The sequence below is a fragment of the Neovison vison genome, chromosome 11 (genome assembly GCF_020171115.1).
Source record: "Neovison vison isolate M4711 chromosome 11, ASM_NN_V1, whole genome shotgun sequence".
NCBI classification, from domain to species: Eukaryota; Metazoa; Chordata; class Mammalia; order Carnivora; family Mustelidae; genus Neogale; species Neogale vison.
The window spans coordinates 60,291,211-60,317,964 of record NC_058101.1 but is presented as its reverse complement, the minus strand read 5'-3'; positions in this window follow the sequence as shown (position 1 = coordinate 60,317,964).

Here is a 26,754-nt window from a genome sequence, read left to right as displayed (position 1 = left end):
TAGCCATTCTGGCTTGTGAGAAGTGGTTTTGTGGTTTTGATTTATATTTCCCTGATGCCAAATGATGTTGAGCATTTTTTCTTGTATCTCTATGAGTCTTTTGTATGTCTTCTTTGGAAAAAAATGCCAATTCATGTCTTTTGCCCATTTTTTGGACTGGATTATTATTATTATTATTTTTAGGATGTTGAGATTGATAAGTTCTTTGTTGGATACTAGCCCTTTATCTGATAAGACACTGCTATTTTAAACTTCAAGGCAGCTCAGTTTAAATGTACAAGAGTGAGCCAATCAAGGCTATCTTAATGTGTTAAGCCCAGGTTAGGAAGGTAGTGAATGGCAATTCCATTTAAACTGAAATTGCCAGGGCTCATTAAAGTGGTGGATTATATAATCACAAAAAGCTTGTGCTCATTTAAGTGCTGAGGTGCCAGAAACATGAAGGTCAAAAGAGGAAATGGAAATAAAAATGTGTGTGGACTTATCCCCAAACTATCTTCACCCTATCAAATGGTTAATGGGTAGAATCAAAACTAACTACTGAATGAGAGTTTATCTTAGCTAAGTTCAAATGTTGTGGAACTTGGAAAACATGTATATAGTGACAATATCCCAGTAAGGATAAAAGCAAGAAGACATTTTTAAAAATTATTTTTGTTTTATTTTCCTATATATCTACCTTTATACAGATACCACTGAGTGTCTGCTGTGATTGGCAGTGGTTCAACAATAGGTGTAAGAATCACTATAAATACAGGTCTTGAGGGGGGACAAGATGGCGGGGTACTAGGAAGAGGCGTCTTTTCAGCTGGTACCCCAAAGTGAGCTGATTACCTACCAAAGAACTCTGATCACCCATGAAATCAGCCTGAGATCAGAATTATACACGTCTGGATCTCTACAGGGGCAGAAGACGCCAGTGAGCAGGTAAAGCGGAATGGGAACAGCGGACTGATATCGGAAGATAAACAAAAGGGGGAGGGAGCCACCAGAGGCAACCGGTGGGAAAGTAATACCCCAATACGAGCGAGAGCGCCCTGCGTCTGGGGACCAGCATTAACTCGGAGACTGGTTGAAAGCACTCCAAAAGAGCAAAGGATCGCGGGGGCGGCTAGGGACAGGGGCTTGAGTCCCCGGTCCCAGACGGCCTCCCCGGCGCGGAGGCAGAGAGAGTGCGGCGGAGAAACCGGCTCCTGGTCCCTAAGCCGCCAGCGTGCCCCAGAGCGCGGGGTTCCGGCTCCTGTGAGGGGATGGGAGCCGGTCTGCAGAACGCGCGCTCGCCCTACCACAAAGCTTGAGATGCGCGTGCACGTCGCTCCAGCTCTCCTGGGTTTCTAAGGCCCTGGGGCGCTTCTAGACCCGGGCCATTGTTTCAAAGTCTAAGCCTCGCGCCCGCGAAACTCTTCCCCGGACAGAGGCGCGCAAAAGCCCAGCCTGCGGCTTAAGGACCAGCGCCCCGTTCTCAGTGCCCCAGACGCGCGCCCGACCCACAGCCGCCTCTGAAAAGAGGTGCGCGCAAGCCGGGCACTCCCAGCCCCGGCCAGCGGCAAAATCTCAGTGTGCGATCGCTGCTTGGAACCTCTCTGGCGGTCAGGAGCTCCCAGACAGCCGCCACTGCCTTGGCTTTGGGGACGAGCAAAAGATCCTGCGCCCCCAGGGTCTTTAACTTGGAACCTGCACTGCCAGCGTCCAAGGGGGAATTTATTCAGCTTCTGCACCCAGACTGAGGCTTCTGAGATGGAGATCAGGAAGTGCTCCAGGGTGCACCTTGACTGCACCAGAGTTGATACATCCAGCTACATCTGTTCAGTCTTCTCCCACCAAAATGACTAGGAGGAGGAATGCCCAACAGAAGAAAAATACAGAGGATGGACCTTCTGCAACAGAGCTAACGGCTATCAACATAGACAATATGTCGGAAAGAGAATTCAGGCTAACAATTATCCAGGCAATAGCTAGGTTGGAGAAAGCCATGGATGACCAAACAGAATTGATTAGAGCCGAACTGAAAGCGACCAGACAGGATGTTCACAATGTTAGGGCGGAGCTTAAAGCTACCAGGGAGGAGGTCCACAATGCTCTCAATGAGTTCCAATCCAATCTAAACTCTCTCAAAGCTAGGGTAACTGAGACAGAAGATAGAATTAGTGATCTGGAAGACAAACAGATAGAGAGAAAAGATCAGGAGGAAGCCTGGAACAAACAGCTTAGATCCCACCAAAGCAGAATTAGGGAAATAAGTGATGCCATGAAGCGTTCCAACGTCAGAATTATTGGAATTCCCGAAGGGGAGGAGAAAGAAAGAAGTCTAGAAGATGTCGTGGAACAAGTCCTTCATGAAAACTTTCCGAATCTCGCGAATGAAACCAGCGTTCATGTACTAGAGGCTGAACGGTCTCCACCCAAGATTATACACTCCAAAAAAACATCACGACACCTGATAGTCAAATTGAGAAATTATAATTGTAGGTATAATCTCTTGAAAGCTGCCAGGGCAAAGAGGCTCCTTACTTACAGAGGGAAGCCCATCAGAATAACGTCAGACCTGTCCACAGAGACCTGGCAAGCCAGAAGAGGCTGGCAAGATATATTCAGGGCACTAAATGAGAAGAACATGCAGCCAAGAATACTTTATCCAGCAAGACTGACATTCAAAATGGATGGAGAGATAAAGAGTTTCCAAGACCGGCAAGACTTAAAAGACTATGCAACCACCAAGCCGATACTGCAGGAAATATTAAGAGGGGTTCTATAAAAGAGGAAAAATCCCAAGAATAGCATTGAACAGAAATATAGAGACAGTCTACAGGAAGAAAGACTTCAAAGGTAACTCGATGTCAATAAAAACGTATCTATCAATAATCACTCTCAATGTGAATGGCCTAAATGCACCCATAAAACGGCACAGGGTTGCAGATTGGATAAAACGACAGGACCCATCCATATGCTGTCTACAAGAGACCCATTTTGAACCTAAAGATACACGCAGACTGAAAGTGAAGGGGTGGAGAAGCATCTTTCATGCCAATGGGACTCAAAAGAAGGCTGGGGTAGCGATTCTCATATCAGATAAATTAGACTTCAAACTAAAGACTGTAGTCAGAGATACAGAAGGACACTACATAATCCTTAAAGGGACTATCCACCAAGATGATCTAACAATTGTAAATATCTATGCTCCCAATATGGGAGCAGCCAATTACTTAAGAAAACTGTTAATCAAGATAAAGAGTCATATTGATATGAATACACTAATCGTAGGTGATCTTAACACGCCTCTTTCAGAATTAGACAGATCATCGAAGCAGAAAATCAATAAAGAAACAAGAGCATTGAATGACACATTGGACCAGATGGACCTCATAGATATATACAGAACATTCCACCCTAAAACAGCAGAATACTCATTCTTCTCAAGTGCACACGGAACCTTCTCCAGAATAGACCACATACTGGGTCACAAATCACGACTCAGCCGATACCAAAAGACTGAGATTATTCCCTGCATATTCTCAGATCACAATGCTTTGAAACTGGAGCTCAATCACAAGGAAAAGTTCCGAAGGAACTCAAACACCTGGAAGCTAAAGACCACCTTGCTTAAGAATGCTTGGATCAACCAGGAGATCAAAGAAGAACTGAAACAATTCATGGAAACCAATGAGAATGAAGACACTTCGGTCCAAAACCTATGGGATACAGCAAAGGCGGTCCTAAGGGGAAAATATATAGCCATCCAAGCCTTGCTCAAAAAAATTGAAAAATCCAGAACACACCAGCTGTCTCTACACCTTAAAGAACTGGAGGATCAACAACAAATCAAACCAACTCCACACATAAGAAGGGAAATCATCAAGATTAGAGCTGAGATCAATGAGGGAGAAACCAGAGATACAGTAGAACGTATCAATGAAACTAGAAGCTGGTTTTTTGAAAGAATCAATAAGATCGATAAGCCACTGGCTACACTAATCCAAAAGAAAAGAGAGAAATCCCAAATTCATAAAATTATGAATGAAAGGGGAGAGATCACAACTAACACCAAGGAAGTAGAAACAATCATCAGAAGTTACTACGAACAGTTATATGCCAATAAGCTTAGCAACCTAGATGAAATGGATGCATTCCTGGAAAAATATAAACTACCAAAATTGAACCAGGAAGAAATCGACAACCTGAATAGACCGATATCTAATAACGAGATTGAAGCAGTGATCAAAAATCTCCCAAAAAACAAGAGCCCAGGACCTGACGGATTCCCTGGGGAATTCTACCAAACCTTCCAAGAAGAAATAACACCTATTCTCCTGAAGCTGTTTCAAAAAATTGAAGCAGAAGGAAAACTTCCAGACTCTTTCTATGAAGCCAGCATTACCCTGATCCCCAAACCAGGCAAGGACCATACCAAAAAGGAGAATTTCAGACCAATATCACTGATGAATATGGATGCTAAGATTCTCAACAAGATCCTAGCCAACAGGATCCAACAACACATTAAAAAGATTATCCACCATGATCAGGTGGGATTCATCCCTGGGCTACAAGGATGGTTCAACATTCGTAAATCAATCAATGTGATACAACAAATTAATATGAGAAGAGAGAAGAACCACATGGTCCTCTCAATTGATGCAGAAAAAGCATTTGACAAAATCCAACATCCGTTCCTGATTAAAACGCTTCAAAGTATAGGGATAGAGGGAACATTCCTGAACCTCATCAAATCTATCTATGAAAGACCCACAACAAATATCATCCTCAATGGGAAAAAGCTTGCAGCCTTCCCGTTGAGATCAGGAACAAGACAAGGATGCCCACTTTCACCACTCTTGTTCAACATAGTATTAGAAGTCCTAGCAACAGCAATCAGACAACAGAGAGAAATAAAAGGTATCCAAATTGGTAATGAAGAAGTCAAACTCTCTCTCTTCGCAGATGACATGATTCTTTATATGGAAAACCCAAAAGACTCCACCCCCAAACTACTAGAACTCATACAGCAATTCAGCAGCGTGGCAGGATACAAAGTCAATGTGCAGAAATCAGTGGCTTTCTTATACACTAACAAGGAAAATACAGAAAGGGAAATTAGAGAATCGATTCCATTTACTATAGCACCAAGAACCATAAGATACCTGGGAATAAACCTAACTAAAGAGGTAAAGGATCTATACTTGAGGAACTATAGAACACTCATGAAAGAAATTGAAGAAGACACAAAAAGATGGAAGACCATTCCATGCTCTTGGATCGGAAGAATAAACATCGTTAAAATGTCTATACTGCCTAGAGCAATCTATACTTTTAATGCCATTCCGATCAAAATTCCACCGGCATTCTTCAAAGAGCTGGAGCAAATAATCCAAAAATTTGTATGGAATCAGAAGAGACCCCGAATCGCTAAGGAAACGTTGAAAAACAAAAATAAAGCTGGCGGCATCACCTTACCTGATTTCAAGCTTTATTACAAAGCTGTGATCACCAAGACAGCATGGTACTGGCATAAAAACAGACACATAGACCAGTGGAACAGAGTAGAGAGCCCTGATATGGACCCTCAACTCTATGGTCAATTAATCTTCGACAAAACAGGAAAAAATATACAGTGGAAAAAAGACAGTCTCTTCAATAAATGGTGCTGGGAAAGCTGGACAGCTATATGTAGAAGAATGAAACTCGACCATTCTCTTACACCGTACACAAAGATCAACTCAAAATGGATAAAAGACCTCAACGTGAGACAGGAATCTATCAGAATCTTAGAGGAGAACATAGGCAGTAATCTCTTCGATATCAGCCACAGCAACTTCTTTCAAGATACGTCTCCAAAGGCAAAGGAAACAAAAGCGAAAATAGACTTCTGGGACTTCATCAAAATCAAAAGCTTCTGCACAGCAAAGGAAACAGTCAACAAAACAAAGAGGCAACCCACGGAATGGGAGAAGATATTTGCAAATGACAGTACAGACAAAAGGTTGATATCCAGGATCTATAATGAACTCCTCAAACTCAACCCACACGAAACAGACAAACACATCAAAAAATGGGCAGAAGATATGGACACTTCTCCAATCAAGAAATACAAATGGCTATCAGACACATGAAAAAATGCTCATCATCATTAGCCCTCAGGGAGATTCAAATTAAAACCACATTGAGATATCACCTTACACCAGTTAGAATGGCCAAAATTAACAAAACAGGAAACAACATGTGTTGGAGGGGATGTGGAGAAAGGGGAACCCTCTTACACTGTTGGTGGGAATGCAAGTTGGTGCAGCCTCTTTGGAGAACAGTGTGGAGATTCCTCAAGAAATTAAAAATAGAGCTTCCCTACGACCCTGCAATTGCACTCCTGGGTATTTACCCCAAAGATACAGATGTCGTGAAAAGAAGGGCCATCTGTACCCCAATGTTTATAGCAGCAATGGCCACAGTCGCCAAACTATGGAAAGAACCAAGATGCCCTTCAACGGATGAATGGATAAGGAAGATGTGGTCCATATACACTATGGAGTATTATGCCTCCATCAGAAAGGACGAATATCCAACTTTTGTAGCAACATGGACGGGACTGGAAGAGATTATGCTGAGTGAAATCAGTCAAGCAGAGAGAGTCAATTATCATATGGTTTCACTCATTTGTGGAGCATAACCAATAGCATGGAGGACAAGGGGCGTTAGAGAGTAGTAGGGAATTTGGGTAAATTGGAAGGGGAGGTGAACCATGAGAGACTATGGACTCTGAAAAACAGTCTGAGGGGTTTGAAGTGGCGGGGGGGTGGGAGGTTGGGGTACCAGGTGGTGGGTATTATAGAGGGCACAGCTTGCATGGAGCACTGGGTGTGGTGAAAAAATAATGAATACTGTTTTTCTGAAAATAAATAAATTGGGGAAAAAAAAATACAGGTCTTGCTGTTTTAATCTTCAGTCTTTGTCAATGCCAAATACATATTCTAAGTACATGATTTTCTTTGGATAGCTGTTTTAAGAGTTAGGTATTGGTCTCTAAATTCAGTAAATGTGGAACCAGTTCTTTGATACTCATGAGTGCACATTTCACTCTTAGGGCATGTTAAAATTAAGGATTCTGAGAGTTTGGGATTAAGTTAATACAATCCCTGAGGATAGGATTCCAAAGAGAAAGAGCTTAGGTGGTAGTTTTAAAGGAACCCTAATATACTAGGAATTGACCATTTCTCTAGATGAGATTGAGAAGAATAAAAAGTTGAAGATAATTCATTTTTGGCTTCAACTTCTCTTAATTTTAACTCATAAGGGCAAGACAATTTGATTTTGGACTTTAATAACTTCAGAGTTTAACATCTTTGGGCATAAAGTGCAATGGAAATAATCCTTGAACTTTAATTTCTCCTTGGGAATTTCATAAATAAAGGCAATTTTTATTCAAATTTGAGATATATACTTTTTGGCATTTTATTATCTAAGTATCGTTATGCCTTTTTATTGTAGAATCCTAATGATTTTATTTCATCTCAGACAAAACTGTTGATTTACTGTTTTAGACCGTGTGGTTAGATGTAAGTTGAGGTGGAAAGTAGGGTAGGGAAAGAATAAGGAATAAGGAATGTAAGGTGTCAGTGAGATTCAAGGTCCTGCCTTGAATAACTGAAGGCCTGGTGGGGGCATAATGTAAACTACAGAGTAAGGGTTCCAGAAAGATATGTGCCAGGAAATAGTGGTTGTCAGTCTTCTCTTTAATTAACTCCTGGTATAAATCCATGTACATTAGAACAGCAACAGAGGCCTTCCTGGTGATAAAGAGGAGGTTTTGCCCTCTTCTACTTTTTGCATTCATTTGTCTTATTTCTTAATTTCTCAGAATTTGGAGAAGGAAGGGTAATGCCATATACAGTGCAGCCAGAGAGCAATATTATTGTTCAGGTACTTATAACTTTCAAAACCAAATTGAAGAAAGCAAGAGGCAAAGAATAGTCTTAAAAATTGGCAAAAAAAAAATACAAGCATAAGGTAACACTTTTTTAAAATGAGTAAAAAATAAAAGGCTCCATTGTACATAGCATTTTTAAAAATATATTATTTATTTATCTGAGAGAGAGAGAGCAAGAGCAGGGTGAAAGACAGAGGGAGAAGTAGACTCCCCTGCTGAGAGAGGAGCCTGTTTCAATGCTCAGTCTTGGGACTCTGGCATCATGACTTGAGCTGAAGACAGATGCTTAACCACTGAGCTACTCGGATGCCCCTATGTGTAGTATTTTTAAGGTCAATTTATACAATGACATCCTTGGAGGGGCGCCTGGGTGGCTCAGTGGGTTAAGCCGCTGCCTTCGGCTCAGGTCATGATCTCAGGGTCCTGGGATCGAGTCCCGCATCAGGCTCCCTGCTGTCTGCTCAGCAGGGAGCCTGCTTCCTCCTCTCTCTCTCTCTCTGCCTGCCTCTCTGCCTACTTGTGATCTCTCTCTGTCAAATAAATAAATAAAATCTTTAAAAAAAAAAAAAAACAATGACATCCTTGGAGAATGAGTTGTGGGCACTACACTGTTTTTTGCAGGATCTCTGACTTGAGACCATTGAGTTGACCTATTGGATCCTCATCTGTAAGATAGGAATAATGACATGTGACTGAGCTTTAGGTAATGGAGTCAAATGATATTTTAAAGGAATATTTGAGGTGAAAATTGGCAGTTTGATTAAATATATATTATGGTCATGAGTGCACATATCAGCACATGTGTAGATTTTGCATATTATCTGAGAGCATTGACTATTAGAAATAGAAATACAATATCTAATTTAAACTTGCTAGAAGCCATATTAAAACTGAAAGGAAGCTAAAACTGAAGAGAAGCTAATTTAATGGTCAATTTTATAAAAATATAACATTTCAATATGAATTAAAAACTACAATGACGTTTGTGATGACTTTTTTAAAATAAATCTTTAAAATATGGTGTGTATTTTATACCTATATCACATCTCAATTTGGACCAGACACACTGGAGTTGTTTAATTAGCCCCATGTGGCTTGCAGCTTCCATACTGGACTCCACAGTAGAGAGCAATAAAGTAGACATCAAGGGAAATTAGGGCCATTTGGAGCAACACAGTTAATATTCTAGAGTTAGTCTCATGGTTTAAAACTCCCATACTCAATCATGATATGCCCAGATCATAAAATACTCATAAAATTTTAGATCTGGGAGGAATTTGAGATTGTCTGATTTAAGACTTTCTGTTTTAGTTGCAGGAATTGTGCTCAAAAGAGGATGAGTGACCTATCAAGACCACAAAGGGAATTAACAACAGTACTGGAACCAAAGGACATCCCTCCTGTGTTTACATTGAGGGCACATCATGTGAAATGGCACTGGGATGCCCTCTACTTTGGACCCTGTAAGAGAATTCTACCTACTCATGAGCAAGAAAAGGGAAATACCATGGGGTTCCCACAGTGTGCTGGATGCCATATATATGTTTACTTTTTTTTTTTTTTGCATTTTGTACATGCTTTAATGACAAATTGTCATCTTAGAAATGGAAAAGTTGAGATTTTTCTCCTAAAATATGTTATTCAGTATTGTATGTATTACAACAAAGATAGCCTAGCCTCGTCCCTCTCTAAGTCAGAGAGGATAAGCACCACACTTGTATAACTAAGTAGAAATGCCTTCTACATTCCCTGGTTTTAAAATCTTCTTCTTGACAGCCTCAGTGCTCCATTACTATTGACCTTTGCCTTTCATTTATCCTGCAGATTAGTTTTGCAAATAAGAATTGTGGGTTCTCTCTTCATACTGTATTGTGTTCATTGAGCCAGAATTTAAGGTGTGGAAATTAAAACTCAACAAGAAAAAATTATGTACACTGTCTTTAAAATAAAGAATTATAGTGATATGTGGCATTACATGGATTGCCAATATTGACAGAAAGTTATAAAATGGATTATGTGGTGAAATGTCTGATGGAATAGAGAAGATGTAATTGTGGGTTATGTGAATACAATAAATGATGCTCAAATGGGAATATACAGGAGCTTTGAGTTGTAAGGCAGATGGATATCCTTACATGGGAAAATTGGAGTGATTAAATTCTCAAATGACCAGGAGCCTCTCTTGAGCAACATCGCAGTCTTAGTGTGTGACCTTAGGCAAGTCACTTACCCATATGGTACTCATTTTCCTAGCCTCAAAGTGGTGTTCATAATCTGTATTCAGCCAGATAATGTTTACATAGATTTTTGAGATACTTGGATGAAATGCTCCATTTACATGTAAAGTAGTGTTATTATTCAAATCTTCCCTCTGCTGACTACTGTACAGCAGGTGTACTGCAGGAAAGCAAATGAGGAAGAAGAAATGGAAAATTGGCCCCTTAAATGATGGAAATCTGATTATCCCAAATTGGCTCATTCTGAAAGGGGGGCATTGTGTTGCATTTATTAACCATTTCCAAACAGACTTCACTTTGGATGAACAAACAAGCAGAGGAAGACATAGTCTTTTCCCATGATGAGAAACAAAATCTGAAATAAGAATAAAATCACTTAAATTCTGAGCATAATTCCACTAAAAACAAATTGCATTACTTGGTCCTGGCTTCCAGTAATGCAGAGTACTGGGAAAATTAAGAAGATTCTGGGGGTGCCTGGGTGGCTCAGTGGGTTTAGCCGCTGCCTTCAGCTCAGGTCATGATCTCAGAGTCCTGGGATCGAGTCCCGCATCGGGCTCCCTGCTCAGCAGGGAGCCTGCTTCCCTCTCTCTCTCTCTGCCTGCCTCTCTGTCTACTGTGATCTCTCTCTGTCAAATAAATAAATAAAATCTTTAAAAAAAAAAAAGAAGTTTCTGAATTCTACCACTTTGGTCTCAGGTTGCATTTACTTATGTCTAGATGCATGTTTGCAACTAAGTTATCATTGACATTATTATCTTCTATTAACTGAGGTTTTTTTGCCATATTTTAAATGCTGCTGATTCTTAAAGACATACATCCTAAATGAAATCAGCTATGAAATAAATTACAAAGCTTTTTGGGTGTGTTTTAAAAGTACATAGGAATGAAGTGGAAGTGACAGGTAGAGTGAATAAATACTGTTTGGTATCCTAAGACATGGATTATTCTCAGTTTTTCCATCAAAATTTGCTGGGTGAAACCCAAAGACTTTGAGGCAGCACCATATTCAGTATCTTAGTCTCTAAAGTAAGGGATTTCCACAGAGTATATAAGATCTTTTCCAGGTCTCACATTCTGCAATTACTTGCTTTTTAACATCTTCATTGTTGTTGCAATGAATTTATATCCTTCTCTTTTATTCATCTTTGTTCATCCTGTGGCTGGTGTGTCCACATATTAGCTCCTGGAACCCTTGCAATATTCCTATGAGACAGTTGTTACTTCCTCCGTTAATGCAGATGTGGATTATAAGCAGGTGTGATTACGTTACGTGGTCAAGGTCACACTAGGTAAGTGGCAGAAGAAATAATTTTAAATAACTCTAAGTGACTCTGCAGCATATAATGTTCCCAGTATATTATGCTACTTCTTAAAAACAGCATTGCCTCTCAGATTTCTCTTGCTGCGCATACCTATTTGATATCACTCACCTTCCCATTTACCTTTGACTGTTTTGAAACAACGAAACATGTGCATATGAAATTTGGTAGAATAGAAATTATTTCTTTGAGTAGCTTTTTGAAAAGATCCTGGCCTGTGTGAACAATTACTGATGAAATTAATGTCATCCTGGTAACCCCTAAAAGTGCCTGACATTCTTTCTTAGTGACTAATTATTTTATAGACAGTGCTTTAATTGCAGGATGTGGGAGGTAGTTTCTATAAATGCTTAACATTACAAGAGGACATGATCTGCAATACTCACATCATTAAACTTGCTACCAGGAATAAGCATGCTTTGGGGACCAATGACATTTGTCAAAAGAAGCCCATGTGTTCTGTGGAGGGCAGGAGGCCAGGCCAAGGAAAGGCAGCTTGATAATTGTCCTATGCTGAGTGCCTTTAATTATTTACTAGAAGGAAGATATGGATGATCCAGGCCTTCTCCAGAGGAATGGCTTTTCAGAGAACAGGATACATAAAATCATTGTTTTATTTCGGAGTGAACCGAAATTGAAATCTAAAATAAAATACCCCCACACAGTTTTCAGGTAGTTTACAGTCATAGCAAAATAGAAGTTGAGGAAGCTGCACAAAGATGACCTAAATGGGAATTATAGGCTGATTATTCATCCCTTGTCCACTGTCTGTCTCTCCCACACTAACATAAGCCCTGTTAGGACAAGGGCTTCCTCTCGTTTTTTCGCAGAGGTCACCTGGTGCCTGGAGTACCATCTGGTATATTATATGTCATAAAATTAATGAATAAAGGCCACTGGAGGAAAAACCACAGATCTTGGTTCTAGACATTGATCTAAACATGCCTTGGTGGGTGGCTCAGTGTAGTTTTTAAGACCCCAATCAAAAATCCAATGACACCATGGATATTTGTAAGTGTAGCCTGTAAATTTCAGCATCTGAACAAGAGAAATGTTTAAGATGCATATTTGGCATCTTGATGGGCAGATTCAAGATACCTAGTAGGAGTCGAGGGGTCTTAGCATCTCACTTATGAATTCTTAAGCAGACAAAAGTTTCAGAATGAAACATGGAATTCAATGACCTGATTCACTCATTCAGGAATCGATTCACTAATTTAATCCATATTTACGGGTGCCAACTATATGCCAGGTACTCTTCTAAATATTGAGATGTCCTGTCTACATCAAAGAAAAGTCCTGCTCCTGTAGAACTCATATTTCTGATTGGAATACACACACACACACACACACACACACACACACACAAGCATATGCCCGTGCACACTCACGTATGCATGAGTGGACAAGCAGGTGCTAAATAAATTTATGTGGGACACTGAGGGTGCTGATGTGCTTTGAAGGAGAATCTGGTGCTTGTGTGCTCTTTGATATACGGTGGTCTCTCTGATAAGATAACATTTGAGGAGAAGGAATTAGCTATGAGGATGTGTAACAAAATACTACAGGTAGAGTAAATGGGAAATGCAAAGACCCTTAACAGGAGATGAGTGGCATGTTTGAGGAAGAGAAAAGAAACAAGGGTAGCTAGTGAGTAATGGGAGAGTGATGGGAGATGGGGCTGGCGAAGTAGGCAGGGGGATAGGTAGGCCAGAGTAAGGATATATGGCCTTTAATCTAAGTGAGAAGGCACAGTAGGTAGATATTTGTGAAGACCCCCCGAGTAACAAGATATGCCTGTCTGCCATAGATGCCCTTATGACCCCTTCCTGAGTGTGAATTTGAGCTCTGGATATGATAGATAGTAACTACCATGAATAGATAGTATTATACGATACAGAAGATTTTAAAGAGGGAGTTTATCCTCTGTGGGCCTGACCTGAGATTCAAAATAAGAAAAATATTTCTGCTTACCTAGAGGAGGATGGAAGTTGCCGTGGTGTCTACAGATATAAGGAAGTGAATTCAACCAAAAACTTGAATATATTTGGAAGAAAGCCCTGAGTCTCAGATGAAACCACAGCTTTGGCCAAGATTTTCATTGTGGTCCCTGAGCCTTCCAGCCTAGAGATGCTGGGGGTGTTTTTCCCAGACTTGTAAGTTACAAAATTATGAATTAATAAGTAGATGCTGTTTTAAGGTATGAATTTGTGCTAATTGCTTATGCTCAAAAGAACATGAATACAGAAGGTAATGATAGGAGGGAAGTATTTTGTGCAGGAATGTGGCAGACCATGCCATTGTTTTAGAAGATAATACAGGCTACTTGGAAGGGAATGGACCATAGACATGCATGACAATCTGGCTGGGGATAGAGGGATTATCACAGTAGTTCAGGGGACAGGTGATGGAGGCTTTGATAGGGTGTTATTGTGAAAGATGTGATAATTAGTTGGATTATTTTAGAATATAAAAGACTACTGGAGTTTTTGATTGATTGATGTGGGGCATTGAGAGAGAGAGAGAGAGAGAGGAGGATGTAAATTTCTCCCCAAGGATATTGGCTGGGACATTTGGAAGAAAGGAGAGAGTGCTGATGTTCCAGAAAAGGAGACTATGGAGTGAGAGTGGATGAGGAGTGGGGGAATCAAGTGTTCACTTCGAGACATGTTAAGACTGAGATGCTCATAGCAACATCCAGCAAATAAGCCATTGAATATAAGAATTTAGATCTCAGGAGTTGGGCTCGAACTGGAAATACTAATTTATGAGTAACTGACATATAGCTTGCTTTAAATGACATGGAATGGAAATCACCAAGTGTTTGAATTGACACAGGAGAGACAAAATCTTCTATCTGATCTCTCAGGCATTAGGCACTTACTCCAGTCCAGGTGTAACCAATACTCCCCATTCTTTTGAAATTCTGGTAATTCTGTTTCAAAGTTACTAAACAGACCGAGAAAGCAATTTAGAGAGGAAAAGAGGAATCCAGGGAAATAGTGGATCATGAAGTCAAGAGAGGGACCATCTTAAACAGGCAAAGATGTTGAAACCTAACTACACACAGTTTAATTTAGATCAGTAGAGTGGTGGCTGTAGAATTTAAGTAGAAGACTTGTGAGATCAGTTTCATAGTCATGATGGAGGCAGAAATTGGAAAGCAATAAAGGAATAAATAAAAAGAAGGAGAGGACTGCATGCAACAATGTGGAGGACTTTCAAGAAGTTTGGATGTGAAAGAGAAAGTAGGGAGAATATGGTAACTGGAGCAAAATGTGGAAATAAGGTATTTTAATCAAATTTAAAAATAGGTAAGGCATCCATATGGTTCATAAACCAAAAAGTACACAAGCTTCTATAGTGAGAAGTCTCTGTCCACAGCCCCTTCTACTCCTGCCCAGGTCCCATCTGAACCCTACCTCATGTCCACAGTTTTGTTTCTTTTGTATCCTGACAAATTTCCTTACACATATATAAGCAAATCAAAATATAAGTTCTCATCTTGTTACCCTTACCCAAACAGAAGTTATATTATTATTTATACAACGGTGTTCCTTGCTTTTTTCACCTCACAATATAGCCTGGGATTCTTTCCAATGTCAGATCATAAAGAGCTCTCTTACTCTCTTGCACGGCATCATGCTACTCCATCGTACCATCAAGTATTTAACCAATCCTTTATTGAAGGACCCCTCAAATCCCTCCCTTTTTTTGTCTATTGCCAACAAGGCTACAATGGATAATCTTGTTCATGCATCACTTTTTGCACAAGTGTGCAATACATCCCCAAAGTGGATTCCTAAAGCAAAAATGTTGTACTTGTTAATAGGCAATGTTGGTAGTGGTTTGTTGGTTTGTTCCTTTAGGTCACCTAAAAACTGGAAGCAGCTGAATGAGTTAATTACAAAAGAAAAGGCACCAGGAGAAAGTTAGAGGGCGAAGGTACAGAGCTGACAGCGGTAGTAAAGAATTAGCTTCCCCTAAAGGAAGACATAAAATGAAAACTATAAGGGTGACTTCAAAAAAAGAAGCAATTCTTCCAGGTCCTTGGCAAGAGGTCAATAGAGTTATCATCCAATACTTTGTTCTACCTTTGTGGAATTTGAGGTTAGGTCACCCGCTGAAAATGAGGGCATTATTTCTAGGATCAGAAGATTGAGCAAAGTGAAATTTGTTGGAGTAGATATTATGGAGAAAATGAGGGAAACACAAAAGAATTTCTGGGCAATGTTTTGGGACCAGTTGATGTTGGAGAGTGTTTGTGTTACTGCCTACATGGAGAATATCATCACAGAAGTCAAGGCTTGAAAATGTAAGAGGACAATGGTCAACTGATAAGGGAAAAGTGGCAGAGAACAGAAAACCAGCTCCATGCTAGCTTTTCCATTAACTAGAGTCAGCTTGGACCTGTGGAAATCCTAGACACCTGCTATTCCTCCTGGCCCTGCCACTTAAAACACAAGTGATCCTGGTGAAGTTGATCAACTAATCTCTATAGTTTCAGTTTCTTTATCAGCAGATTAAAGTCTTTCTTTCTTTCTTTCTTTCTTTCTTTCTTTCTTTCTTTCTTTCTTTCTTTCTTTCTTTCTTTCTTTCTTTCTTTCTCCTTTCTCTCTCTCTCTCTTTCCTTCTTTCTTTTTTCTTTCGTTTCGATATATATATATTTTATTATGTCCAATTAGCTAACATACAGTACATCACTAGTTTTTGATGTAGCGTTCAGTGATTCATTAGTTGCATATAACACCCAGTGGTCATCACCACACATGCCCTTCTTAATACCATCATCCAGTTACCCCATCCTTCCACGCCCCTCCCTTCTGTAACCCTCAGTTTGGTTCCGGAGTCCAGAGTATCTCATAGTTTGTCTCCCTCTCTGATTTCTTCCCATTCAGTTTTCCCTCCCTTTCCCTGTGGTCCTCCAGGCTATTCCTTATGTCCACAAATGAGTGAAACCATATGAGAAATTGTCTTTTTTCTGCTAGACTTATTTCACTAACATAATCCCCTCCAGTTCCATCCATGTCAGTTCAAATGATAGGTATTCATCTTTTCTGATGTTGAAGAAAAGTTCTTTGTAAAAAATTTCTAGTATGAATAAAGAGCTAAATGAGATGCAGTTTAAAGATATACTTGGTTTTAGGAACTAATACAATAATATATATGAAAGAGCTCTTAAGAATGAAACAAACTCCATATGCATGCTGTCACCAGCTCAGAGCTCATTCTTCTCTGAAGTTGTACAACACTTTTGAGGAGCTTATAATTATTGTTGTAGCTAGAAGTACAAATTATTTCTGATGATACCATAGATCATGATAATCAGAACAGAGTTTAAAAATAAATATGCATTTGTATTTTAGATATGTCTAGTTAGGTAGATAGATGTGTTTATCATATTTTCAATTTTTAAAAAAATTCATTGAAATTCTAGTTAGTTAACATACAATGTAATATTAGTTTCAGATGTACAATTTAGTGATTCAGCACTTCCATATAATACCTGGTGCTCATCACAACAAATCCACTCCTTAATCCCAGTCACCTATTTCACCTATCTCTTGTTTATTATATTTTTAAACCAAATCCCAATTTATACAAAGAGGCACAATTTTCAAAGTTGTTATTGCTATACTAGAACTTTTTACTTTTAAAGCAAGCACTTGTCATCCACTGGCCTATTATGTTTCATTATTTTTCTCACACCCATTTTTGAAATAAGATATGGATAGAACTCTAATGACTATAAATGTGTTTTAAGTGTATATTATATTCTACTTAGATTGATGCTATTAGCACAACCGACCAATCTCTGGGATTTTCCTACTTCTAGCACTGAAAGTCCCAAGTCCAGAAAACGCTCAGTCTCCAGCAAACTGGAGCAACAGTGTTTAGTTTTTCACCCTTATTCTAGTTATCTTTAGTATAGTTTAATTCAGTAAATGAATATTTGATGAGAGCACACCATGTGCTGGTCACTGAGAAAGCTATAAACATAAATGGGTCATGGGTGGGATGGAGAAAACTATACACTGAGAGAGTACAGGCTACTGAGTCATACAGCTCAGGGCTTGTAATTTTAGTTCTACCAGTTACTAACTATCATCCTTAGGCTCAGGGAAATCTTTTTCCCAGTCTTATTTTCCCATGTGAAATACAGAGATGATAACCATATTAATTCAGAAAGTTTCTTTATATTTAAATGATACTGTATATTCTTCTTTGCATATCTACCAACTGGTTGGAAATTAACTGATACTCAATACATCAAGAAGCAAGCATGTTATTTCAACATGGTTTTCCATAAAGGACAGCAAATTTTGTTTGTGTGTGTGTACATGTGTGTATTTTCAGGCAACTTAATGACACCTCATACACTATATTCTCTAAGAGTTCATTGGAGAGGGGATGGAGAATGCTGGTTTTTCCCAGAAGCTCTGAGTTGGGGCTGACTCTGGCAGTGGAAGTGTGCCTCAGAGGATTGAGGCAGTTCAAAACTATGGTTCAGCTTCTGAGGTGGGATGCAGTCGACACTAGCAATGCACTGATTTCTCATGAACATTGAAGAAGTGATTTCAGGAGGCTTGATATTATGAGCAACACAGAAGGGGCAATTATACAAATCTCAAGGAGAATTAGAAAGAAAATTATATGGTTTCACTCATATGTGGAATTTAAGAAACAAAACAGAGAATCATAGGGGATGGGAGGGAAAAACAAAATAAGATGAAATCAGAGAGGGATACAAACCATAAGAGACTCCTAACTGTAGTAAACTGAGGGTTGTTGGAGGGGAGTTGTGTGGGGGCATGGGGCAACTGGGGGTGGACATTAAGTACAGCATGTGATGTAATGAGCACTGGGTATTGTATATAATTGATGAATAACTGAACTTTACCTCTGAAACTAATGATGCACTATATGTTAATTAATTGAATTCAAACAAAATAATTTAGCAAAGAGTCATTTTAATGTTTCTGAAGAGTATGTATCTTCCCCAAGTAGTTAATGCATCCAGCCAATCTCTGAAAGAAGCAGAAAGTTACCTGTTGGCCATACGGACAGATGGTTGAAGGTTTCTGATTGCCATCCCTGGGCAGAATTTTTACCAGTCAGATTGATTCTTTTTTCAAAAAGTAATAGGATTTCAGGGGTAGATTTTAATAGTCTCCTTGGATGAATTATAATGAAATTCATTGCAAAAACTAAAGAAAACTCCATGGTCGGATACCCTGACAGAGAAAACCTCTGAATATTTCCAAAGACAGAAGGTCACTTTGGCTTTGCCTTTACCTACTGTGAGGAATAGATTTATCCCTATGTGTGTAATTATACCTGTGACAAGTTCTGGTAGAGACTAGAAATACAGAGATAAAGATAGAACTCAGTCCTCAGCAAGAAAACACTATAGGACACAAAGACAGATATAGAAAATAAATAATAAAATATCCCAGGTAATATAATTGAAATCTATGCAAGATAGAGTCTGGCCCATAGATGATGAGGACATGAAATTAGCCAATACAAAAAATGAGACTTTTGAAAGATGTAAACATATTTTCCAAGGAGAATTGTTGGCTATAATAATAATAATAATAATATATTTATATAATGACAAAATATTTATATAATTCAAAAAATCTGTATTTAACATAATATATGTTAAATATAATACAATATAATATCTAATTTTTTTGTACCGGCAGTGATTCAGCCACTATACTAGTTTTTGTGTTCTTGCATCCAGAACACAGAAAATGGAGAATACAGGGAGGTGTTAGTTCAGGAATCTTAGGAACTATTATTAACTCCTGACAGGCATGGAGTCACATATTCATGTGTATGAAGGGCTGGTAATAAAAAAACAGTCTGCAGAAGGAGGCAGCAGAAAAATTATGAAGTAGATGATGTTCCTCGGGAGGGAGTTTGGAACCTTTAAATAGGAGTCCTAACACTGGTCAGAAACATCAACTGACTTATAGTCCCATGGTCAGCTACTAGCAGGGGCTAGGAATTGCTTACATTGCCAAGGTCACATATCAGGTACACATCTTGTTTAGTGTTTCCTGTGGCAGAGGAGGGTCAGAGTTGGGATGTATTACGCATTACATATTTTGTGTTTGTATAACCTGAAAACATCTTCCCCCAAAGCATGTTAAGATATAAGTACACTGGCAGAAGAAAAATAAAATAATTTTAATATAAAAATCATAAAACCTAACCTGATGATAACATTTACATCTTTTGAAACACTCAATGGTTCCCTTTGCCTCTTTTTTTTTTCCAATTTGTTTATTTTCAGAAAAACAGAATTCATTATTTTTTCACCACACCCAGTGCTCCATGCAAGCCGTGCCCTCTATAATACCCACCACCTGGTACCCCAACCTCCCACCCCCCCGCCACTTCAAACCCCTCAGACTGTTTTTCAGAGTCCAAACCTTTCAACCTGAAATTCAAGATTCTCCACAACCTGTCCTAGACTCAGTCTTTCCAGTAGATCTTCTCCCACTAAATTGCTTTTCTCTCCCCCTTATTAGTTTCACCTACGTTCTGACAAACCACAGAATTTGAATGTGGCCCAAGACATTTCCCTCTTTCAGAGTCTTTAATACATCACCGGGTTTCTAGCAGTGGCTTTGGGAATGTGGCTATGTGGTTTTGGGTAAGTGATAAAAATTAATAATCCTTAGGGATTCATATTTCTCTGGTTCAAAGTGGAAAGAGTAAACCCTACTTCATTGCCTTGCAGAGTTACCCTTTTGTCCACCCAACTGATACTTAGTGTTCACATGTGATGGCACAGGCACTGTTTTAGGCATTGGGAACAGCATTGATGAAGATGACTAAGCATTCCACCTTGGTGGATCCCATAATCCCATAACTCAAATTAAAATATGAGTTATAAAGCACCATAAAGGATAATCAGTGCTATAAAGAAAAATGCAAATTTTAGAAAGGCGAGTAGGGAGTGAGAAGGAGTGAACATATGCATCAAACACAATGGCATAATGCAAAAAAAAAAAAAATTACAAACGGTACCTAAATGCTCTGACATACACTGATAAACTGGCATTTAGGTTGTGCTCAAACACTCCCAGCACTGCACTAAGCACTTCAGATGTATTACCATTTAATTCTCCCAACAAACCTAAGCAGATATTACTGTTAGCATCAATATGTTATAAATGAGAAAATGAAGATATAGAGAAGGATGGGATTAAAATAATAATAGTATGTATGCTAGTTGAAGAGAAATAGTTAATCATATCCTCCAAAACTCAGACATACACCCTCCATACTAGTGCACTCACAGACACACACCCACTCACCCCTCCCACACACAACACAAACAAGTGAATATACTCCCTCAGAAACCCAAACACTAGTTTAGAATATACTTGATGTCATGTCATTTCACTTGGAAGTTGCCCTTTGTCTTGAGTTTTTCAGCTGAGAAATTCACAGCCGAATGAGAGAAACCATGAGATTCTTAACTATAGGAAACAAACTGAGGGTTGCTGGAGAGGAGAGGAGTGGAAGGATGGGGTAATTGGGTGATGGGCATTAAAAAGGGCACATGATGTAATGAACACTGGGTGTTATATACAACTGATAAATCACTAAATTATATCTGAAACTAATAATACACTATATATTAATTAATTGAATTTAAATTTTTAAAAAATACAAAAAAATAATAAAATAAAGTAACAAAGAGAGGAAAATGGAGGGAAGCCAGATCTGTAGGCATGGTCCTTCCTAACTTTGATTGTGCCTATTCAGGTCCAAGAAGGAAAGGATCCTAGTAGGACAGCTGGGACCTGTCCTCATCATTTTGGTCCATTCTAGTTCAAGCCATCTTTGGTTCTGTGATTCCATTTCCCCATGTGGAAACCAAGCTTTAAGGATAGGATCAGTGTGTAGAAGGGAAGCTATCAGAAGAGGGGAGAAGGAGAAAGTATGTAAAGGAGTGAGTTCAGTTAAATTACAACGTTTGGTTTCAAGAATGACCATATTCACAACCCTGAAAATGAACTCTACTGGGGTCTCCAAATGCCTACATTAGCTTTAATTTATAGCATATTATGACTGGAGACTTTTCTTCCAATTTGGAAGACTCTTACAAAAGGACATTGCCTGGAGAACTCTGGCTAGTTATCAGAAAGATCTATCATTGATGTTGGTGATTTGGAAATGTCATTGATTTCCAAGGAATTGTCCACTTTGTAGGCTAAAAAAGTCAACTGTACAGCTGGCAATGAGTGGGCTTCAGAGGAATAACTCGTTTTAACTTCTTACATAAGAAGCTTGTATATAAACCAGAATACACTATGCCAATTTATATTGAGAAATGTAATATTATCAAGAGGATTTTGATTGTTTACTGGCCAAGTCATTTGCCTTCCATTGGCAAATCTATGCCAGAAAGAAAATATTAATAATTATTATTAAATAATAAATGATAATTAAATAAATAATTAAATTATTATTAATAATTATAATAATAAAATGACCATTGAGCCATAGAAGAAGAAATTATTTGTATCAAAACAGGATGTGATTGAGCCATAGAAGAAGAAATTATTTGTATCAAAACAGGATGTGACTAAGAAATTATTTGTATCAAAACAGGATTGGGGTACCTGGGTGGCTCAGTGGGTTAAGCCTCTGTCTTCGGTTCAGGTCCTGATCTCAGGGTCCTGGGATCAAGCCCCGCATGGGGCTCTCTGCTCAGCAGGGCCTGCTTCCCCCCTCTCTCTCTGCCTGCTTATTTGCCTACTTGTGATATCTTTCTCTCTCTCTCTCTCTCTCTGTCAAATAAATAAATAAAATATTTTTTAAAAATGTAGTGGATTACTGTGCCCATTTCTACCACATGGAAAGACTTACTGCCGTAAAAGTAGTATTTATTTTCATGGAATGTGATATTCTCTCTTCTACACAGTGTTGAAAGCAAATAAGAACATTTGTATTAGTGGATTTTCTTTCAGTAGGACTTCTACTGTTAAAGTCCCATCACCTATCAGGCTGGGAGGCTGGTGTTTGTTAACACAACTTCATTATTAACAAGTCATACAGAGTTCTAGAAATGTGCATTTTAGAAGTCAATGCAGAGTTTGGCAGATATTCTAAATGCAGAGATAATAATAGGTGATATAATATGTTGGGAACAGCATACTTTCTTTACATTCACTCTTTCAATCCTTATAAAGTCTTTAAATAACTGGAAAATAAGTTACTACCATGGTCATTTCTGCATCTGAGGAAACATGCTAAGAAAGTCAGCCAATGTCCTGGTCTCCCACTCCCCTTAGAGATAGAGTCTGTCTTTGAAACCAAACTGGCTTGCTCTGACTCTCCACAATAGACACATCCTCTTTTCTCTATGGCTTCTGTCATGCTGTGTTCTTTGTATTTTCATGACAGATCAAATAAGATTAGTGAAGCAGTGGCTCTTTTCCCCCTTAAGTTAAAGACCAGGAGTCAATACCAGAATTATTTGTTTCACTAATACGTACTCTTTTTGAATTTTTAAATTATGTTCAGTTAACTAACATACTGTACATCATTAGTTTTTGATGTAGTGTTCAACAATTCATCAGTTGCATATAACACCCAGCACTCATCGAAACACCTGCCCTCCTTAACACCCATCACCTGGTTACCCCATCCCTCCACCATCCTCCCCTCAAGATGTTAAAAATACATACTGTATCACCCAACTCCCAAGGCAAGTTGGAAGAGCTGTCTGTCTCCTGGTCTAGTCAATGCAGCTCTACTATTATGTAATCTTAACTCCCAGGAAGTGATCATTTCAGCCTCCTGCAAAGTGGTGACAGATTACATTCATTAGTACATTTTCCTTGAGTCAGCTCCTAACTTCCTGAGAGACTGCAGTCAGGTGGGTGGTAGCTGACCTACCTTCTTTGAAATCATCTTATGATTGGCGGGTCAGGAAGATGCCTGGTGTATAGCTCACTAGGTTCCCAGAATAGCTACCTTCAGGAGGGAGGTTTTTCCCTCCTCTTCTTTTTTGGATACTCATGGCTTCCTTCCATTTCAGAATCAGAGCACAGCATTGCTACTTCATTAGTGCCTCAAGCAGCTATCTGTTTAACTCTTTTAGAGTTTCCTTGGGAAATGTACTTGCCACAGACCAGTAGCCCTTTTTCAGTCTGACAACTCTATTTTACTAAACAACCCAATTAAATACATAGAATAAAGCCTTTGAATCTATTTTAACTAACTGTGAGGTATATAGTAATAAATAGCAAAATGTGATAGTTGAAAATGTAATTTAGGGTAACTTCTCTTTCTTTATAGATGAAAATAATGAGACCATGGAACAAAGTTATTTGTCCAAAAATATCCCCATAAGGAAGTGGCAGAATCAGATCTAAAAATAAGGAGTATTAAATTTAGGACTCTGTCTAATATTACCCAATGTACACTTAATGGTATTTTGGAAGAAAGTTTTTACTCACTAAATTTTACTCAGAAGCTTGCATTAGGGGGTCAGAGTCCTTGATATCTGATTATGGCTGCTTATAGAAACATGACTTCTTTTTTTTTTTCTTTCAAAAAAAATAAAGCAGGAAAGAAAGTATTATTTATTATCAATTCACTGAATTCTGAAGTGTTTATTGTTCACAAATTCTGACTTGAAATGAAATGAATTTAAATGAAACCTGCAAAGAATTTGCACTCAGAAAACTATAGATTATTCATGAAAGAAATGGAGGAAAACATAAACAAATGGAAAAACGTTCCATACTCCTGGACTGGAAGAACAAATATTGGTTAAATGTCTATGCTACCTAGAGCAGTCTACACATTTAACATAATTCCTAGCAAAATACCATCAAATTTTTGCAAGGAAATGGAACAAATAATCTTAAAATAAGAAAATAAGAAAAGACCCCAAATAGCCAGAGGAATGTTGAAAAAGAAAACCAATGCTATCTGCATCACCATTCCAGACTTCAAGCTCTATTACAAAGCTGCAATCATCAAGACAGTGTGGTATTGGCACAAAAACAGACACATAGGTCACTGAAACATAATAAAGAACCCAGAAATGGACTCTCAACTCTATGATCAACTAATCTTCAATAAAGCAGGAAAGAAAGTCCAATTGAAAGAAGACAGTCTCTTCAAGAAACGGTATTGGGAAAATTGGACAGTCACATGCAGAAGAATGAAAATGGACCATTTCCTTACACCCACACACAACAATAAACTCAAAATGGTTGAAAGATCTCAATGTGAGACAGGAAAATATTTGAGGATAACACAGACAGCAACCTCTTCGACCTCAGCCACAGCAACTTCTTTCTAGACATGTCTCCTAAGGCAAGTGAAACAAAAGCAAAAATGTATGATTGGGACTTCACTAAGATAAAAACTTCTGCACAACAAAGGAAACGATCAACAAAACCAAAAGACAACCAACAGAATGGGAGAAGATATTTGCAAATGACATATCAGATAAAGGGCTAGTATCAAAAATCAATAAAGAACTTATCAAACTCAACATCCAAAGAACAAATAATCTAATCAAGAAATGGACAGAAGACATATATAGACATTTCCACAAAGAAGACATCCAAATGGCCAACAGACACATGAAAAAATGCTCCACATCACTCAGCATCAGGGAAATACAAATCAAAACCACAGTGAGATACCACCTCACACCAGTCAGAGTGCCTAAAATTAACAAGTCAGGAAATGACAGGTGTTGGCAAGGTTGTAGCGAAAGCGGAACCCTCCTACACTGTTGGTGGGATGCAAGCTGGTGCAGCCACTCTGGAAAACAGCATCGACGTTCCACAAAAAGTTGAAAATAAAGCTACCCTACGACCCAGCAATTACACTACTGGGTATTTACTCTAAAGATAAAAAATGTAGTGATCTGAAAGGGCACATGCATCCCAATGTTTATAGCAGCAATGTTCACAATAGCCAAAGTATGGAAAGAGCCTAGATGTCCATCAACAGATAGATGGATAAAGAAGATGTGGTATGTATGTTTGTATATGCAACCATCAAAAAAGAGATCTTGCCATTCACAATGATGTGGATGGAACTAGAGGCTATTATGCTACGAGAAATCACTCCACCAAAGAAATATAATTATCATATGATCTCACTGATATGAGGAATTGAGAAACAAGACAGGATCATAGGGGAAGGAAGGGAAAAATGAAATAAGACAAAACCAGAGACAGAGACAAACCATAAGAGACTCTTAATCTCAGGAAGCAAACTGAGGTTTGCTGGAGGGGAGAAGGGAGGGAAGGGTGTAATGCCTGGTTGATGGACATTGGAAAGCTTATGTGCTATGGTGAATGCTGTGAATTGTGTAAGACTGATGAATCACAGACTTGTACCCCTGAAACAAATAATACATTGTATGTTAATTAAAAAAAAAAAAAAGAAAGAACAAAATGAAGCTTTCAAGAATGTAGTAAAGTTCTGTCCTAGTGGGGAGATGGACACCTGAAGAGTTAAGTTGGAAGGAGTGAAGGAAATAAAATGAGCTATTCTGACTTCTATGATTCACTTAATGTTCATTTCCAAAACGCTGGTCAGGTAAGTGACAAGAGTTAAATTCTAACGACAAGTCTCATGACTTTTCAGAGTCAAATGTGTGCAAATCAAGGACCATAGTGAAAAAACAAAAGCAAAAAAAAAAAAAAAACAAAAAAACAAAAACAAACAAACAAACCAAAAAACAAGTCATGGCATGGTTATCTAGGGCCATGTCTGTCATAGGTCCCCTTTTCTCAACTCTTCTCTTGCCTCTGAACCTAATAGAGTTGACCACACCTTACAGTTTTTGTGCCTAGGTGTTCCTTTTTACTTCTTCCCGTCAAACTTGGCTTCTATCTTGTCTACTTCACTCTTATTTCAAGGACTGTAATAATTCACATGCTGCTAATCTAAGGACCTTCATTGCTTCCCACTCAACTTGGGCTCTCAGTGATTCAAAGCGTGTGGCAGACAGTCCTTCATGAACTCTATCTTTTTCTAGTTTTAAAACCACATGATTTCTCCCCTGCATTTACCAATTATTCTTCAGTATTCTTTTCAAGTTCATTCTCCTCTATTCCATATTAGATAAGATATTCTGATACTAGAGCTAGAGACTTTTCTCATGCCATGGTCTTGTTTTGGAAATTTTATTATCCTAAATGTTTGGATTTGCATATTTTTGTTGTCATGATCCCCAAATGTACATCATCAGACCCAACTACACATCATTTCAAATCCA